Raw genomic sequence first — 7,105 nt, 5'->3', positions numbered from 1 at the left:
TGGGAATCTGAAAGAATATTCAAAGGAATATCTCCTACATCAATTAAAAGTAAATATATAGCGTATAATTCAGCTTTCTGAACTGAAGTATAAGGACTTTGAAGGACTTTATGGTTTACTGTGTCCGTATATCCTGCCAGGCCAAAATTGTTAGCATCTGTGAAATAAGTTTTTGCATTAGATCTAGGAGAAAATGTAACACAATGAGGAAGGATCCAAGACGTTCTCTGCAGAAATCGAAGCATCTTATGATAAGGATAATGAGATGTAAAACTTCCTAAAAATTCACTAACAGCCAATTGCCACCGTACATTCAAAGCATATAAGGATTGTATCTCTCTGTGAGACAAAGGCAGTACAATAATACAAGGATCTTGAGCAGTTAATTGATGGAAACGGAGCCGTCCTTTAGTAATCAAAACAGAAACTTTATCTATATACATTTCCAATGATTTAGTAGTTTTATGCGGAAGAAAAAGCCATTCAATAATATTATCTTGTTGTAGTAACACAGCGGTGTGTGATTGAGGTGTATGAAAAGTCACAAGTTGTAAATTTGTGTAGTCAGCAATTCTTTGCAATTGAGCTTGTTGGATAATATTTTCCAATAGTTGTAACTCAGATTTGGCTTCTTTGGATAACACTCGAGGGCTATTTAAGGTTGGATCACCCTTTAGTGTTGAAAATAAATGATGCAAGGCATATGTTGGGATATTCAATGAAGGGTGAAGCCAATTTATATCTCCCAATAACTTCTGAAAATCATTTAAAGTCTGCAATGAATCCCTTCGAATTTGTACCTTTTGGGGAATAATGATTTGTTCAGTAATCTTTTGTCCTAAATAAGAAAAAGGAGGCTGTGATTGAACCTTATCCTCCACAATTAAAAGACCAAAATCCTGAAGTGTGGCACGAATAATCTGTAACAATTCTGGGCAAGAAAAAGTTGGAGGCATAGCAATTAAAATATCATCCATATAATGAATAAATTTCAGATCTGGAAATTGAACCCATAAAATCTCCAAGCTTGCTCATTACTAATTGCTCTTTTGACAGCAACATGAAGCCGAGCCAAAAAATCAGTATAGAGTTTATTAGGACCTTGCATTATCTTAACAAAAGTTTGGGGGGATTGTCCTGAGTCTTGAATCCGCTGCCAAGCAGTAAGTCAAATTGCCTTTAATTGGGCAAGGGCAGCAGGGTTCATTTGGCGTTGCTGTTGAAGATCAGCCCAGGCACAAGTACCTGTAAGTTATTCCACATCAGGCCCTCCATTACGCTGAAAAGTGTTTGGGCAAGACACCCTTTCTGCTTCATCTCACCACCATGATTTAAACTGCATGTATTGAGGAGATTCCAAAGTCATACAAGCAAGCATTTCCCAATCTTTTTGGATAAGTAAATTGTCCTCAGCAAAAGACATTAAAAATCCAGTAACATAAGAGGAAGCAATACCATAAGTACTAACAACCTGCTTAAGTATCTTTAAATATTGAAAACTGGCAGGATCATATTGCACCTGAAAAAAATCCATTAGGAACTTCTTCATTAGGAGGCATTTCCTGTCTTAAAATGGGAAAATTTAAAAATCCATTAGGAGGCATGTCAGGAAGAGTCTTTTGTGGAGCCCCTGAAACAGCATCTAACATAAACTTTGTCATTTGAGGTGAATTTGGAAATTTAAAAATATGATGTGGAATGCCAGGGGCAGAAGCAGACGGAGGGATTGATTTCTGCTGTACAACAGGGAAAGCTTGTGCATCCTGTAAGCAAGCCTCCAGTCTTTGAATAAGATCGTCCACAACATCCAATTTTGGATCGTCAGGGGTCTTAGGTAATGGTGGGTATGATTTAGATTGAATAAGACATTTCTTTTCTAATTCAGGTTTTGGAATCTCAGTCTCATCATCGAAAAAATCAGAATGATCATCAGACTCTGAACTGGGCATGGGAGGGGCAGAAGGCTCAGGAGGAGTATCATATATATGTGGAGAAAAAATTTTCTTTTGTGGCTTTTCTGAATCAGATTGAGGATGCTGACTGCTATCATCTGAATCAGATTGAAAAGGTTGCAAAGCTAAAACCACCATGTTAAAAGCTGCCCATTCCTCTGCCAATATAACTTCTCCAGCCTGATGAGCTCTCCGTAAAGCTCTACCGACCTGTCTCCAAATTTTTTAATCAAATTGGTTCTTATTGTCTGGAGTAAACCAATAGCAATGTTTCTGTATCTTTTTTAATAATGAAAGTAAAACCTTCTCTTTAATTTTTAATCCTGAAGCAGTCAACAATGATTTCAGTACTGCCATATAATCACTTAATACTGATCATTAACACTTAACACTTAATCACTTAACACTTAAACACTTAACACTGACTTCCCATTATGCCTCGACTCTAAATTTCCCAAAGAGATGATGTAACTCTTCACCATCCATTAAAACCTCCTCGATCCTATCTGTTCCCGTGTCTTACCTTTCATGCCTCTCATTTGGGCGCCAGATGTTGATTAAAATGATCGGAGACGCGAAGGAAGACACAGCAGACGAGATGCAGGTGAAGAGCAAGGGCCACTGCTCTCTCAGGCAAATAGCACCGACCCAGCCGCTGTGACAGCTTTTATCACATTTAGCAAGCTTGTGCATGCGAGATAAGCATTAATGCGTAAATTCTGTTACACTTTTCTCAAGAGCAGAAGGCCGTTACCTCCCTTCTCAAGCACTTGGTTATCTATAATGCACCTCCTGGGAACATCCAAAGAAAGTGTTCTCACAACTTCAAGCGTTCTCAAGGATTGTTTGTAATCCTTGACATTTCTTGGTTAACTCATTTGCGAGTTCGCCAAGTGAACACGTCCTTGGGTGCTGACCACAGAAGTCCATTAACCGTTTCCTTCAACCCAGAAACTTCATTCCTAGGTATATATCCAAGAGAAGCGAAAACACATGTTCACACAAAAACTTATATATAAATGTTCACAGCAACATTATTTATAATAGCCAAACAGTGAAAACAACCCAATTGCCCATGAACTGATGAATGGATAAAAATAATGTGGCATATCTTTACAATGGGATATTATTTGGCAATAAAAAGGAATGAAATGATACATGTTACAACTTGGATGAATCTTAAAAACATATAGTAAGTGAAGAAGCCAGTTTAAAAGACCACATATTGTGATTCCATTTATACGAAATGTCCAGAATAGACAAGTCTACAGAAACAGAGCAGATTAACAGTTTTCTAGGGTTAGAGAGTTGGGGGAAAAGAGAATGACTGCTAATAAGTGTGGGAATTTTATTTTTTCAGTGGCCGGCTGGTACAGGGATCCAAACCCATGACCTCGGTGTTACAAGGCTGTGCTCTAACCAACTGAGCTAACCAGCCATCCCAAAGTGGGATTTTTAAAATGCATGATAATGTTCTAAAATTGATTGTGTGCTGATAGCACAACTCTATGAATATGCATAAATTATTGAGTTGTATACTTAAAGTGGGTAAATTGTAAAGTATGTGAATTATATTTCAATAAAGCTGTTTTTTTAAAAAGACAATCCATTAGACTAGATTGGGACATTTTTAACTGTTTGGAATTTATAGACAACAAAATCATGTGTTGGTTATTTTCCATACACACTAGTTGTTAAATCATTTTAATAAATTGTGTTTCCAGTTGGGGTGGGGGCCTACATGAGATACCAATAAAGACCCACTGATGGGTCTAAAATGAAAGAGAGTGACAATACCAAGCATTGGCACAGATATGAAGCAACAAGAATTCTCACACTGCTAATGAGATTGCAAAAAAGTATAGCACCTTTCTGAAACGGTTTGACATATATGTCATATAAGTTAAGCATACACTTGCACTATGACTCAGAAATTTTATACCAGGGTATTTACTCAAGACATAAAAATCTAGGGCCGGCCCGGTGGCGCACTGGAGAGTGCGCCGCTTGGGAGCACGGCGGCGCTCCCACCAAGGGTTTGGATCCCATGTGGAGACCGGTTCCCGCTCACTGGCTGAGCGCGGTGCGGGCGCAACACCAAGGGTTGCGATCCCGTTGCCGGTCCCCGGTACAGGCGTGACACCGAGGGTTGCGATCACGTTACCAGTCAGTAAAAAAGACAAAAAGGGGAAAAAAAAAAAAGACATAAAAATCTATGTTTGCACAAACAGTTGTGAGTATATTCATAGAATTATTCATAACAGCTCAAAACTGAAGATAATCTAAATGTCTATCAACTAATGAATAGATAAACAGTTGTGAGATCTACAAAGCAGAATACTATTCAGCAATAGAAGAAATGACACTGATAGAAGCATGAAACATCTTGCTAAGTGAAAAAACTGCATGTTGTATAATTCTATTTATATGAAATTCTAGATAAGACCAAACTACAGTGACAGAAATCAGATCACTAGTTCATTCTTTTGTTCTCTTTAGATATAAAATAATAGAATTTGCAAATGATTTTATCTGCTTAATAATCTTCCAAATCATGCTTTTTAATAGTAGAATAGTATTTCAACATTTTATTTTAACCTTTTAAATCCATCATTCCCCATTGTTGGACTTTATGTTCCTTCCAATTTTCCATTCTTTTGATGATGGGAGCTAGGAAGGCACAGTTAGTAGTAGCATTTATTGACACAGTGCTTACTCTGCGTCAGGCACTGTTTTAAGCACTTTCTATATTAGTTCTTTTAGTCCTCTAATAATCATACGATGGAAGTGCTATCATTATACCCATTTACAGATGAGTAAACTCAGGCACAGAGTCTTCAAGAAAAATCTGTGACCAAGCAGTCAAGCACATGGTGAAGTGTCCATTCTCTAAGCCTCTTTACCTAAATAAGTAATTGCTCATGATCATACGGGTTCAGACACTGCTCTAAGCACTTTGCATATAACTCAATCCTATTAAAAACGCCAACCAACCAGACCTTAAGTGATGATGAGGTCAGGTTTAGAGGTATGCGCCTCTAACGCGGTTTTCAAATTCGAACTCAAACATCTTATTAGCTCTGTGGCCTTGACACACGGATGGCCTTGACACGTGGCCTCCCCTCTGTGAGCTTGTTTCCTCTTTATAAAATAGAGATTTTAATTGCTCTTACTTCATATAATTTTACAGATAATACCTGTAAAATGCTTAATGTAATACTTTGACACATGGTAACCATTCAATAAATAAAAGCTGTTGATAAAATTATTACCTTATTATATTAAAATTGGCATCATGTTTACTAATACATTTTGTAATTATTATTTTTTAGAGCAGTTTTAGGTTCACAGCAAAATTGAGAGCTTTTCCATACACTCTCTGCCCCCACACATGTGTAGCCTCCCCTATTACCAACATCCCCCACAGAGTGGTTCGTTTGTTACAATTGATGACCCAGTACTGACATATCATAATCACCCAAAACCTGCAGCTTGCCTTAGGATTCATTCTTGGTGGCACATGTTCTATGGGTCTGAACAAATGTATAATGACATGTATCCATTACTATAGTATCATAGGAAGTGTTTTCACTGCCCTAAAAATCCTCTGTGCTACTCCTACTCACCCCTCCCCCCGACCCTCAGCCCCTGACCACCGCGAGCTTTTTACTGTCTCCGTACTTTTGCCTTTTCCCAAATGTTGTAGAGTTGGAACCGTATAGTATGTAACCTTTTCAGCTTGGCTTCTTTCACTTAGGAATATGCATCTAAGGTTCCTCCTTGTCTTTTCATGGCTTGATAGCTCATTTCTTTTGAGTGCTGAATAATGTTCCATTGTCTGGATATACCTTAGTTTATTTACTTGTACACCTACTAAAGAACATCTGTTGCTTCTAAGTTTCGGAAATCATAAATAAAGCTGCCATAAACGTCCACGTGCAGGTTTTGTGTGAACGTAAGTTTTCAGCTCCTTTGGGTAAACACCAATGTGCACGATTGCTGGATTGTATGGCAAGAGAGTATTTTGTTTTGTACGAAACCACCACACTGTCTTCAAAAGTGGCTGTAAGATTTGATATACTAAGTTTAGAATTAGTTTGTTGATATTCACAAAATAACTTCCTGGGATTTTAACTGGGAGTGTGTTGAATCTACAGATGAAGTTAGGAAGAGCTGACATCTTGACAATATTGAGTCTTCTATCATCCAGGAACATGGAATGTCTCCATTTACTTAGTTCTTTGATTTCATCCATCAGAGTTTTGTAATTTTCCTCATACAGATCTTATACATATTTTGTTAGATTAGTGTGTAACTATTTCATTTTCGGGGGGTGCTAATATAAATGATATTGTCTTTTTAATTTTGAATTCTACTTGTTCGTTGCTGGTATATAGGAGAGCGATTGATGTTTGCACGTTTACTTTGTATCCTGAAGTCTTGCTATAATTGCTTACCAGTTCTGGGATTTTGTTGTTGTTGATTCTTTTGCTGTTTCTATGTATAATCATCTTATTGTCAATTTCCTTGTAAAATTCTTACTGTTTTGTTGACTGGTGATGGGAGGGATTTATTGTGAGCACTGACCTTTAGGAAAATAAAGTTTCAAGATTAATCTTATTAAAGTGTGTGTTATTAACTCTGTGATGTTTCTCATGTTTTACAATCAAATGAGCGTATAGGGTATTGCAGGTTGAACAATTTCAAGCTCATCCTGTGTGGGCCACTCGGGCCCATCATCCCCCTAAAATCTTTCTATCCCTTAATTAGCTCTATTTTAAACCCTTATATTATTCAATCTAATTGTTGTTCTTCCTTTTCTTTTCCTTCTTAGGGAAAAATCTGCCCATTCCTATGGTATGGCCAAGTTCTCCTGATGGTTGTCTGTCTGGAGCATGCATTTGCCCTCAGTGATCCGAGTAAATAAACCGTCATAAGGACACATAGGGGAACTACATGACTTACAAAAGAATATGGTAATAAACGCACCTGCTCACCACACACGAGTAGAGTGCACTTTCAAAAAATGTATTTTTTATGAACTATTTGAGGGTAGTTTGGAGACATTTTGTCTCTTTAACACTAAATACTTCGGTACGTATTTCTTAAGAATAAGGGCATTCTCTTACATAACCACAGTACAATTATCAAGA

This window comes from Galeopterus variegatus, unplaced genomic scaffold (genome assembly GCF_000696425.1).
Source record: "Galeopterus variegatus unplaced genomic scaffold, G_variegatus-3.0.2 Scaffold8086, whole genome shotgun sequence".
NCBI lineage: Eukaryota > Metazoa > Chordata > Mammalia > Dermoptera > Cynocephalidae > Galeopterus > Galeopterus variegatus.
This window is presented reverse-complemented; position numbering follows the sequence as displayed.